At 37.2% G+C, this 13,800-nt stretch overlaps 1 long non-coding RNA gene across 1 annotated transcript; it reads left to right on the top strand.

Moving 5' to 3' along the window:
- Positions 1-3,770: 3,770 nt before the first annotated feature.
- LOC127628428 (uncharacterized) lies at positions 3,771-4,630 on the top strand. Its single transcript, XR_007968665.1, has 3 exons — positions 3,771-3,788; positions 4,011-4,104; positions 4,471-4,630. It is a non-coding gene; the product is annotated as an uncharacterized LOC127628428 (long non-coding RNA).
- The last annotated feature ends 9,170 nt before the right edge of the window (positions 4,631-13,800 follow it).

Raw genomic sequence — 13,800 nt, 5'->3', positions numbered from 1 at the left:
ATCAACGCATTTTTGAAAGGTGTGCCATTGTAGTTCACTGCCTTATCAAAAAGTGCTGTTCCACACTGGCTCTGTCCTCTACTGATGTGATGGGATTACTGCCAAACATGGACAACCTTAGGCGGAAATCGCGGGGGTCGGGGGTTCAGGACCCCCCCTATCTGAGGGTTGTCCCCCCCTAAAATATCATTAAAATATGTGTATTGTAAATAATATAATGATATATTCTTAAAACAATTGTTTAATAAATAAAATGATACAAATGCAAACGGGGCAACAACAAAAAAAACCTTGGTGTCCCCTTCAAAAATTGCTCTTGAGAATTGTTATGTTTATTGTCCCCCCCAACATTTTTATGAAATTTTCGCCCCTGTGGACAACCTGGTCAGAGTTGACCCAACTTCTTGATAATACATATCTGCTGCAACAGAGGCATTTGGCAGAAACACTTCATCAATCTTGGCTCTGCATCCACCCTCAGCCAGGCGATTTGGTACTCCTCTGCCTGAAATTTTGACCATCATTAAGTTTTGTTTTGTAGAAAGCCTTTCTAAAAATGTAATTTCGTTTTGTATCATTTGTATCTTATTTTTAATCAATGTTTTATCAACCAATTGCCTGGATTTAATAAATAAGAAGCAAATATAGCAGACAATATAATCAGGACATGGAGGCGCCGGCAAGATTGCATTGCTCGTGAACTGGAGCTCATCTTATAAATGAACCGAAACTCGGCGTTTAAGCTGCCTCACAGACACCAGAAATATATAGAAAGCTTAAAAATGTCTAATTTTAAACAAAGCAATTCAAAATGAAAAGAAACCGACTAGCCTACTCTCTGCTTATGTCTAATCCGAAATGTGCATTTCTCTATGCGCGTTAACTACTGCGGTCAATATTGCAGCCGACACATACACTAACAATTAAAATGTCTCCTTGCTATATTTGAAACATTCATAATCATTACTTTTGCCGGTTCCTTGTGACAGCTTTTGCGTTATTGGCAGCGTCACCCTCTGGTTACACGGCGTCACCTTTAATAAATAAGAAGCAAATATAGCAGACAATATAATCAGGACATGGAGGCGCCGGCAAGATTGCATTGCTCGTGAACTGGAGCTCATCTTATAAATGAACCGAAACTCGGCGTTTAAGCTGCCTCACAGACACCAGAAATTTATAGAAAGCTTAAAAATGTCTAATTTTAAACAAAACAATTCAAAACGAAAAGAAACCGACTAGCCTACTCTCTGCTTATGTCTAATCCGAAATGTGCATTTCTCTATGCGCGTTAACTACTGCGGTCAATATTGCAGCCGACACATACACTAACAATTAAAATGTCTCCTTGCTATATTTGAAACATTCATAATCATTACTTTTGCCGGTTCCTTGTCGGGCTTTTGCGTTATTGGCAGCGTCACCCTCTGGTTACACGGCGTCACCACCGAATCGCACCGAAAACATCGGGATTTTTTTAGACAATAATCGCACGACCTATTCGATATTCTATAATTAAATCAACAAATCGAATATTCGAAAATCGTGACTCATCCCTACTGCTTTATTAATGTATTCAGTGTAAAACCCGGACACCCCCACACAAATGTGGCTTTTTGTTAATGACTGTCCTACTACAGGATTTAACACAGAGTAACAGCTCACTACCAGTTACAAAATACACTGTAACAGTCTGTCACATGCAATTCTAGTTGCATTTTTCATCAATTAATTTCTTAAATTATCCATTGACTATGTTCTGGCCAGCCATCTAGTGTCAAAAATATTTTTTGGCCCGATGCCAACCTTACTTGTCGACCCCTGGAATAAAGGAATCAACTCCCTCATTAGAGACTTGCCGCCACCTAATGGCGGTGTTAGTTTCATATAGTTAAAAAGTAGACGTTTCATTTTTTTTCCAATAATTTCATATTTCTACATACAATTTTTTACATTTAAAACATTAATCTCTTAACATAATTTATGCAATTATAATTTGCTGTGTATGTGTAAATCCACATGACACAGGCTAAACAGCCTGGGTCAATCTCAATCCAAAATCTCAATCCAAAAATGTATTATATTGATACCGACTTCCTTTTATTTGGTCATAGTAACCATACACCAAACACAGTGTCTTTGCATTCTGATTGAATTTGTTGACTAAATTTAAGAATCTGACATAAGAGGACAGATGACAATCCTGCATTATATTGTATTATAATGACGATGTAATATAGCACTAAACTTTGACTATAGCCTGCATGTGGCATATTACTAGGAACCTCAAAGCATATTTATGTGTATGTGCATACAGGCCATAAATAACAAATAGACATTATAAAAAATATATTATTCATAAGAATTTAAGTTAATAAAAACATCTAAAACAAAGAATATATGTATTATTTAAATTTGTATAATGACAACTGTCAGTGCGTGAACAGGCTTTTAGGCTTGAATTGGGCTATTTCAATAGATTTTTTCAGTCAGTGAAGCCAAATAATTGGGTGACAAATAGCATGCATATAGACTATTAATTTTACAGGCTAACAAATACAGTGTTTGGAAAACTCTTAATTTGAAAAACAATGAATGCATATCCTGCCAATCAGATTTAGCCCCACCCACAGGGGAAAATCGGAATATCAAGTCTTTTTCTGATTTCCGTGCAAGAACGGGAAAACCAAATATCAAGTCATAATTTAGTTTTTTCGTTTTTCAAAAAAACCGAAAAAACGAAAAAAGGAGTTGTTTTCTCGTTTTTTCGTTTTTATATATGAAAGCAAAAACAAATGAACGAACGATACCCGGACCGTTATCATTAAAGTTAGCATGAGTTCTTGCTAATGTTAGTAACACTACTTTGCTAACTACCTAACTTTATTTGTTAAAATGTGATGGAACGGTACATGTATTCGTATGGAACCGAAACGGTAAGTTACGGTGCACGAATTTTTACGGATAATACACTGTATAAAAATAGATACAAATCTAAATAGCGATAAATTTCGCTCTATCTAATTGCGATGTCAAAAAAAAGAGAAAGAGGCGCGGGCGCGATCGAAGTGTGTGTGTGTGTGTGTGTGTGTGTGTGTGTGTGTGTGTGTGTGTGTGAGGCACGATCGAACTGTGTGTCTGTGTGCATTTGTCTTTTTACAGTTTTTAAATGTTCTTTAAACTTATGGTATTTTTCATTCTATGCACTTCAACAGGTTGATGGCAGCAGTCTGTAAATTACAGATGATGCAAACACCGCAACATTTCCAGAGCCGTCTGGACATTTTTGCACCCCCAATCTTATTCATCGCGGTCATTACGAGGTCCACGGAGATCCAGATCAAAGCCAGCTTCCTGCAAGCAGAGCCCTACCCACTGCTACTGTTCCTTTTGCCTTCATGCGCCGCTCCGCACCTGCCGCTTCTGCTTCCACCGAAACACCACAACCTTTCCCTGGAACTCCACGAGCTACTGGCCTGTTCCCTGCAAGATCCTTCCAAAGGTTACTTGTTAAATATGCAACTGAACTCTGCTGATAAAATGTCATCCTATAGCTAAAATATTAATATAATTTTAGGCCCACAGGTGAGATTTTAAACAGTCTGGTTTATCCATAGGTCAATCCATGTTGCTGAAATAGTGAATGACAGTTGTCATTCGCTTTTTGGAAGCTGATGCAACTGTTGAACGAATAACAGCAAAGGTGAAGGATGCATTAGGCTGTGATGAGCCAATTACCCTGACAGACAGCCAAGGAAATGAAATAGTGGACTCAGATGGCACAAGAAGTAAGTTTTATGAACAGAATGTTGCTTCTAATAGCTCGTTCTGAGACAGTGCTTATGGGGATTTAAAAAAAAAAACACTGGTTGGATTTTAATCATTATAGGGTGGTTGTGTACACACTGCCAACAACACACCTTTATGTTCAAACACCATGTAAAAGTGAATTTTGCATAATAGGTGCCCTTTAAATTCAAAAGTGAAGTAAATATTGTCTGATTCCTAAGGTTCCCAATACTGGAAACAGAACTCCAGAAAAATCTACGCCATCTCTGAATATGACTTTGTAGAGTTCCAGAATGGAAGAAGAGCTAAAGCAAGGTAATACAACATTTCATGTGAAGGCAAATTCATATTAATGTAAAAAATTAAATATTTGAGATATGTGAGTTATATTGTGTTGCAGATCCTTTTTTCATTACATGCATGATTAATATTTGAAAATAATTTTGACTCATAGTTTTGAGTCTTGGTCATGAATTTATTCATTATGATACTTTATGATACATAAAGTATGATACATACTATTTACTCAACAGAAATGTAAATTTACAACAACTGAGAGAATGTATATTAGGTTGACACTATTACGGATTAAAATATTCAGAAAGATGTTTAATCATTTGTTCACAGTATACACCATTTGAATACATCTTGAATCATTTCTTTTCTGATCCTACATTTAAGTCGAAGGGCTGAAGACAGTTTGAGTGCACAAGAGGTCATTGGTAAAATTAACCAACTAAAGCAAGCTGCAGAGAGCCTCCAAGACATCACTACAACCATAAACCAGCTGTCTGAGCTTGCAAAGTCCAAAACCACAATGCCAGATGCTTGTCTGCACACTTTAAAGGACACCTTCACCTGTCTAATTTGTAAAGGTGTGTGTAAGTTATGTAACAGTAGGTACATATATAGTACGTTAATTTCCTTTTTATATTGAAATAAACTATAAATTCTTTGATTACAACCTTGCAGCTCTAATGGAAGAGCCCATGTTTTCCACATGCTGCGAGTCTCTGGTTGGATGCCGAACATGTGTGGAGCAGTGGCTGTTAACCGCAGATCACTGTCTGAAATGCAGAGCTCAAGAGGTTGACTCCAAGGTGCACCAGGTTAAGGGTCTTTCTGCTTTCCTGTCTTCTTTCAAGGAGATACAAACAGAGTAACTCATGTAACATTGTTTCAGCAAGGATGGCATCCATGTTACTGGAAAGCTACAGAGGCTGCAAAGTTTGCATTTTAGCAAACACCACAGCTGTTGATTTTATTAATCTGTTTTCTCAGAGGAATATGAACTTGTTAATAGAATCATCTGTTGTGGTGTTATGTTGGAATGGCAACCTGCAGCTTTCCAGGAACAATGTCTAACCATCTCTGGTTTGCATTTTTCGTTACCACATCGGTTTGATACATGGTTATAATGTTTAATCCCATTTTATGTTTTATAAAACATTTTGGAATGGAGCAGTTGTTCTTAACAGCAATTGGACACTTAAAAGAACAGTTTAAAAAGGAAGTAGTTAAAACAGATTAACTGATGTTATGTTCTTTATTGTGATCTGCTGAGCTAGATTTTTAGACAAAAGCTCAACTTCTTTACATGAAAATTACATTTAAAACAAAGACTTTATAAAGAAATAAAGATTGTAAGTGCTGTATATTCATTGTAAACAATCAGAGTTACTGCATTGTTAGTGCAATTTATCTTGTTATGGACTGAAACCACTTTTACAATTTCCGCTGTAATAAATGTTATTTTTGTTAGTATACTGCTTCTTTATTGACCACTGCAGGTCACACACACCTTCTGGTGAAATCAATAAGAGACCTAACTGCATCTTTAAAAGGGCTGTAGTTATGGTGAACCACATTTTCGTACAGTGATAACATGTCAAAGTGAGAACCAAACTCAGTTTCAGTCCATTGTTGGGCCTCTTCAGAGGGGAAAGGATCACATCCAAAAATGGATTCCCTTTTCAACGCGGATCCCATTTCCTGCTGATACAGGTCAGCTGCAACAGAACCAACAGGCAGAAGGTCCTCAGGAAGTTTTGCAGGACACCCTTCTTTAGCCAGGTCATTTGGTATTCCCTTTCCTGTAAGACAGCATGTTTTACATGTTGAATCTGCCCATATACTGTAGTTTCAATATACATTTTCAGTTTAATTAGCTACAAATGAATTAATTAAATAGAGATTGAAATCTATAATAGAACAGCAAAAATTATTTAAACTGCTTAATATGTCATGACATTAAAGTAGCCAGAAAAATGAAATTTATTATACCTGGGATCCTGTGTGCATTCCATGCCTCTGTGACTTTTGTGATGCCAATCCTAGCCATCTGGCATGTCAGGTTTGACACACAATACTTTGATGTGTTGTCCTCCATGTTCAGTTCATCTTGGTCCACCAGCCCAAAGCAGTCTTCAAAGGGTAGTTGACTCTGGCATTCACCTCCGACCACATTCTCTCGATCACATGGTTCTGTGCAGGTTTTTAAGGATAGTGTTAGTCTGCCTGCCCTCATTAGAAATACAATGGCAAGAAACCTGGATTCATTTTTAACCAAAAAAAAAAAATTCACCCATGTAGAAGGAGTCTGACGGTAAGGCTGCCTTTGAGTATTGTGTCTGTGTTCTGCCAGCTTTTCCTGTATGAATAATGCCAGATAAAACTCTTTCCCGCAGTCAACTCTGACCTGATCCCATAGTCCATAGGAAAGTACAGCGGGTCTGAAGACAAATCACAGACAAACATAAAATATAACCTTTACACATATACAGCATTAGTCATAAATCCCTAAAGTGCAAATTAAAAGTCCAAAGCACTTAAAAAAAAATTCCAGCTGCACTCCACACACACACACACACACACACAAGGTGGTGTGATATCAGATTCTGTGACCCAAATAGGAAGTAAAGCGCTCAGGGTGGTTGACGTTGTGAATTGGTTGCAGTTTGGTTTGGTTTAGGCGCCAAAACTACTTGGTTAGGTTTAAGAAAAGATTGTGGTTTGGGTTTTGACACAGAATGTGATGGCTCGCAGAATTTGGTGTTACAGCAGCAAGCTACCACACAACCACCGAGCAATTTGGGCACAGTGTCTTGCCCAATGACACTTTGACATGCAGACTACCACTACTAGCACTTATTTTACCTGTACACTTCCTCATAAATGATGATGTTGTTCTTTATTGGCATAGTGGAGTGATTGACAATCTTCTTGCTGAAACCATCGATAGCCATTACATGGGTCACTCCAAACAACAAGCTTTTCATTCTGATCTACATGTAGCTTGTGCCCCATGTATTGTGCATTGTAGGGTATGGGGTTCAGATTTCGGGCACCCTAAAATATAAGAACGACATTATTAAAAAATCTCAATAATCCTTGATTTGTATGATAAGATTCACCTACACCAAGTTACAGTGGGGTCCAAACATCTGAAGCCCTATTTCAGCAAGCAGGCTTAACAGACACTGAGTTTATCCCTGAGCTCTGAGTTGACTAAATCTGAGATGGGAAAGTCAGAGTTTTTGGTTCCAGAATAGCTGATAGAATTAGTTCAATCAACTCGTTGAACCGGTTGGAAGCACGTGAGTGGGGATGAAAAAAGCTATCATCAATGCTCAGATACTACGATTTACCATGACAACGGAAACAGGGCCCTGATGTGTTCTATTGAAACGCAGAAAGAAAAAACAATGCTATGACCTTACCTGCTGTCTTGCAATGTGGTAGGGTTGATGAATACGTCCCAACACTTTGCCCACTCTGCCCTCAGAAGCTTTAACCCCTTTTGCAGATAGATAGCCAGTCATCATTTTTCGGCCGAAAGACGATCCAGTCTGGGAGCAGGAGTGCAACTTAGTTTAAATGTTAATTGTTATGCCTAAACATTCTACTTAGTAATAAAGTGATTAAGGCATTTTTTGAAATACTGATTTACAGAGGTGGAAAGTAACGAATTACAATTACTCACGTTAGTGTAATTGAGTAGTTTATTTGTGTACTTGTTTTTTTTTATCTGTAATTTTACTTTTGCTTAAGTATGTTTTGTTTAAAGTATTGTAGGCCTACTTCACATTAAAAGCATTTCACTGGCGAAACACAAGTTGACTTTTATTATGAAGTGGTCACAGGAGATTAGCGCTGAGCGCTCTCATTCATCAAAAATGCTACACAACAAGACAACCGTCATAGTCTAATAATAATAATAATAATATTAATGAAGCGAAAACATTTTCAAAACTTCTCATTTTAACATAAAAGGTCTCTAACGTTGTTTTGCGCCATTGGCAAAGTAGCCTATCTGTCAAACAAACTAAAATCGAAACCATGATATGGCTTTCCCTTATCAAATCGCAAAATACTTCTTTAATATAACAATATCTGGCAAAACAAACAGGCCTATAATAAGTATAAATAAGATATAAAATCAACATAAATGTGATTTTTGGAGGATAAAAAAGTAACGTTAACTAAGTAACTTCTACTCAGTACATTTTAAATTAGCTACTTTTTACTTTAGATTTTTATACAAGTCATTTTACTTGTACTTAAGTAAAAGTTCAACAAAGTAACAGTAATTGTACTTAATTATAATATTTTTTTTACTCTTTTTACCTCAGATTTATCATCTATCGATAAACAAAACATGTTTAACATCTAATTAAGTAAAAAAAAATTGCATCGACCTAGCTGTGGAGTAGCATTCATTTGTATGTTTAACAAAAGCGGTAAACAGCGATTCATAAAAAAAAAAAAAAAACTTACCTCAGCAATACCTTCAGCGATTTCAACTTGAAGTTGGCCGTCAGGACAGAAGTTGATTCTGACAAGTCCCTGCTCAGCACACCACCTCCGCACACTCCTCTCAGAAAACCCCCGTATCGTTCCAAACTGTGAACCCAACGCAGCTGCTATATCCCCACAAGACATCCCATTCTTTCGGTTTTCTAATATAAAACTAGCATATTCATCTAAAAACATTTTTACGTCCGTATCATTCTAACTGTCTATGGTCTCATTGATGTTCAAATGACTTCCGCTCATAGGTGTATCTATGACAACCGCTTACTACTTACGATCGCTTCCGGTCACGAAAAAATACCAACGCAGAATTAAGGATTACGACGTATTTTGATTTCCGATTTCCATCTGTAAACACATCAAGGACAATCGGATAACGAGATTGTTTTTCGTTTTCCGTTTTTAATATCAAAACAAAAAGCGAATAATGGGTTGTTTTCCGTTTTTGTTTTCCTATTTACTAATGGTAATTGGGAAACGGGCCGTTTTTCGTTTTTGTTTTTTTCCTTTCAAACCGAAAATCCGTTGGCCGCCAAGTACACGGACCACCGACCGGCTAGCTTAAGATGTTTTTTCACTCTCAAAGATTGTTTTGTCTTTCAGGAACTCGGACGTGTATCATCCGATCATTGATTATTCCATTTAATCTGGCAAACCAAAAACGAAATAACGAATCAATGTTTTGTTTTTCTGTTTTTCTGTATGAACCAAATATGAAAATTTTCGTTCGTTTGATTGCTTTCAGCTCGAAACGGGAAATATAATAAACAAGGAAACCAAAACGAAATAATGGGTCGAATATACGTTGTCTTTATTTTTCTTTATTTGTTTTCCTATTTCCCACGGTGGAATCAATTCTGTTTCGCGCATGCGCAGTGGATAGTTTCAAAGGAGTAGGTCGCTGAGCGCCAAAAGCTTAGGGTTCGGTCCCAGTTGGTCAAACTTTCCAGTTCAAATGGCACTCGAACCATACATGTCTTTTATTGAGGACATGTTTATGAATGGAATGCCATATCATGAGATCTCAGTAAAGTTGCAAGAAATGGGTGTCCAGCGTGGAAGCTCTGAGATCAGCATACGGAGACTACTTGCCAAGCATAATATGCGGAGAAAAGGACACACTTCTGATTCAGACCTTGACATTGCTGTCTCTCGAGCAATAAATGAGGTAACGTTACGTGATATAAAAAAAAGTAAAACATGTTGCATACTAAACTAGGGTGACCAACAGTCCTGTTTTCCCAGGACATGTCCTGTTTTCACATCCTGTCCTGGCCGTCCTGGCTGTTTTTTATAAAGTGATGAAAATGTCCTGGTTTTCAAAAAGCTGCTGGGAAAGATCAGCTCTACAGCCAAATATAGATGGGCAAACAAGGAGGATGAGGAAGAAAAACAGGATAAAGAGGAAGAAAACTAAAGATATAAATATATTTTGTTAGTTCGTTTTTGTAAGTTTGTGAGAGCTATTTTTGTTCAATTTGGAGGTATTTCTTTTAGTCATTTATTATTTATATATTTATTTTTCTAATACAGAAGAGACATTATTTCATTCATTATTTTTGAAACCTGTCATAATAAAACATGTTGAGTAACCTCTGAGAAGCCTATCTGAATTTGTGTCTTGTAATATAACAATTTTCTATCCATACAGAGGAGGCATAGCCTACTTTAAATGTATTGAAATTAATAAGGCATCTTTGAGTAAACTTCGAGTATCATTTGAGTATCTGTTTGCCGGGCCGAGTGTCCTGGTATTTGGTAATCAAAATATGGTCACCCATACTAGACCTATCACTAGTCTACGTGATACGCAGGTAGCCTATACGATATATACCCACAAGGAACGGTCAGATATTTTCGTATACCCACTTAAAATAGTGAGCTGATACGTAACAACATTGTTTTTTTGCAACAGAACAACAGAACTTTCACGCGTTCATTCATAAATTCACCCCGTCTGGGTTGCGAAGCACTGAACTGACATTTTCGGCTTCGTGTATGTGTGTATGTGTGTGTGTGTGTGTGTGTGTGTAGTAGTAGTAGTACTAGTAGTAGAAGAAGAAGAAGAAGTAGTAGTAACAGTTCCTGGAAGCTTGCTCATACAGTACATAACCTCAGTTTGACAATGGGTTTGGACGATAAATGTGCTTGAGATGATGTGGACACTTTTTGTGTCCTCACTGTTAATAATATTCCATAATGAATGAGTGTTGGTGACATAACTGCACATAGGCCTATGTTCATTGTTACTGCTACTGATAAGCCTCAGCTTTCAATTATTGTTAATAATAGTTGCAACTTGCACTCTTAAATGTGCAATGAAAATTGCCAGCTGATAAAATCTGTGCTCCAGGGACCAGATTCATAAAACATCCAAGGCTTCATTTTGCGCCTAGTGCCATTTGAACTGGAAAGTTTGACCAACTGGTACCGAACCCTACGCTTTTGGCGCTCAGCGACTTACTCCTTTGAAACTATCCACTGTGCATGTGCGAAACAGAATTGATTCCACCGTGGGAAATATGAAAACAAATAAAGAAAAATAAAGACAACGTATATTCGACCCATTATTTCGTTTTGGTTTCCTTGTTTATTATATTTCCCGTTTCGAGCTGAAAGCAATCAAACGAACGAAAATTTTCATATTTGGTTCATACAGAAAAACAGAAAAACAAAACATTGATTCGTTATTTCGTTTTTGGTTTGCCAGATTAAATGGAATAATCGAATGATCGGATGATACACGGACCGAACTCACAGTATGCCAGCGGAATCAGACAATCAGACCAACATCTCTACCACAACTGCTTATATATTTGACTGCTTATATAAAGAAGAAATACCTGTTGATCCACATCATGTTCCTGATATAAGACTGTCCATCTTCCTCATCACTGTGTTTGTGGGTCTGCCAGTTCTGCTTTGGGCTTTTCATCATCTGCACCTTCAGAGAGAGATCAGAGGCTGAATTTCAGCCTTCATCTTCTTCCTCCTCCTCAGTGACCTGTTGGATCTCATCATCAATCCATATATAGTGTCACATCTAATACCATTCCAGTACTTGGTTACAGGTTGTGTATTTTTGATTAGGGCTGAAAATCTGTTCTGACCCTAAAATATCCTTTGCATTCTGCTCAGATTTTCTTAAACCCCTGTTACATCCTGATCTCCATTGTTGTGCTTCTCTTTACTTTAACGTGTGTATTATTTAGTTTTTTTGTTGGAATTGCAGTCTTGTTGATCAGTTTTGGCTCAATTATGGCACCTCTGTGTTTATTGTTTGTCACAGGAATAATCACCTACAAAGCCCCAACCACTCCTGTCAGCAATCCTTGTACAAACATGAGACCAGGTGCATGGCTGTTTATTGTTGCCATGGTTACCTTTATTGTAATCTATTTGTTGTGATAATGCTCTGTATTGATTTTTTTTCTGTCAACTGGGAGAATACATGTCTTTGCACAGAATATCAGTCTGCTTGTTATGTTTGAGATTGATTTTAGAGCCTGTCCTGTGTTTGCTGATCTCCAGAAAGAAGTGTTCAGAGCAAACAAACACACACGGAGCTCAACATTGAGCAACCATCAGTCTGAACTTAACATTAGCAGAAGCATCACATCTCAGTGTCATTTTATGACAGCAAATAAGCAGAAGATTGAAATAGATTGATTGAGGAACCGAGCTGTTCAGCACTTAATACAAGTAAACATTTTAAACATTTGTTTAATCTCGCTTCATTTGAGTTCATAGTGTCTGGTTCACATTTTACATTTTGCAATAAATCTTTTATTTTTAAAGTATTTTCTTGTTAATACATGGAACGCAATGAGCATATTTTGTCCTACGTATACATTTTATTTACAGTAGAAGCTGAATTTGGCAAGTAGCAGAAAAAAATAGAAATACAAATTTAAACAACATGTGGAATAATCCACATAGTGACGCACTGTATCAATCACAAATTGTTGATTAAAATATAATCAAATAAAAAATGCAAAGTAGTTGTGCTCATAAGTTTACCCCTTGCAGAACCTGTGATCAACCCAAAGACAATGGTAGCAAGGAACACAGAACTCCATAAGATGATAGTTAATGGAGCAAAATAACCTCATAAGTCCATTTTAAGTCAAAGGATCAGGCAGTGACCACTGTAGTGCCCCATGTCTTAAAGTTGGAGTTGACAGCAGTTCTTCCTCTTTGATGTCCATTGTAGTTGACTGAAGTGATCACTCAGCGACACATATCAGTGGACACCAGACATCAGGTAGGACCAAAGCTGGATCTGGCAGGCTCTGGTAAGCTCAGGATATGTATACCTAGGATGAGACAGGAAAACAAATAGAACTAGAAAAAAAAGTTCGTCGAGACAAACTTTAAGTTGTCTTGTGAAAGTTTGGACCAGAAAGTTTGAAGAAGTTTAAAGTAGTTTGAAGTTTATATTAGTTTAAAGTAGTTTATAGTTTAAAGTAGTTTATAGTTTAAAGTAGTTTAAAGTTTAAATTAGTTTGTAGTTTAAACTAGTTTAAAGTAGTTTGTAGTTTAAAGTAGTTTAAAGTTTAACTTAGTTGCTAGATAGACAGATAGATAGATAAATAGATAGATAGACACTCAGATAGATACATAGATAGATAGACATGTTTTTAGCATGTTTTAGCACTTTGCTAGGCGAAGCTAGCATGTGTTAAAATGATGCTAGCACATTTTTAGCATGTTTTAACACTCCGCTAGGCGATGCTAGCATGTGTTAGCATGATGCTACCACATTTTTAGCATGTTTTAACACTCCGCTAGGCTATGCTAGCATGTGTTAGCATGATGCTAGCACATTTTTAGCATCTTTTAGCACTTCGCTAGGCGATGCTAGCATGTGTTAGCATGATGCTAGCACATTTTTAGCATGTTTTAGCACTTCGCTAGGCTATGCTAGCATGTGTTAGCATGATGCTAAGCACGCTTTTAGCATCTTTTAGCGCTCGCTAGGCGATGCTAGCATGATGTTAAGCATGATGCTAAGCAGGTTTTAAGCATGTTTTAACGACTTCGCTAGGCGATGTCAAGCATGTGTTATCATGATGCTAAGACGCTTTTAGCATTTTTAAGCACTTCGCTAGGCGATGCTAGCATGTGTTAGCATGATGCTAGCACGCTTTTAGCATTTTTAGCACTTCGGCTAGGCGATGCTAGCATGTGTTAAGCATG

Source organism: Xyrauchen texanus, chromosome 35 (genome assembly GCF_025860055.1).
Source record: "Xyrauchen texanus isolate HMW12.3.18 chromosome 35, RBS_HiC_50CHRs, whole genome shotgun sequence".
NCBI classification, from domain to species: domain Eukaryota; kingdom Metazoa; phylum Chordata; class Actinopteri; order Cypriniformes; family Catostomidae; genus Xyrauchen; species Xyrauchen texanus.
The sequence above is the reverse complement of the archived record's forward strand: the minus strand, read 5'-3'. Positions and strand labels throughout refer to the sequence as shown.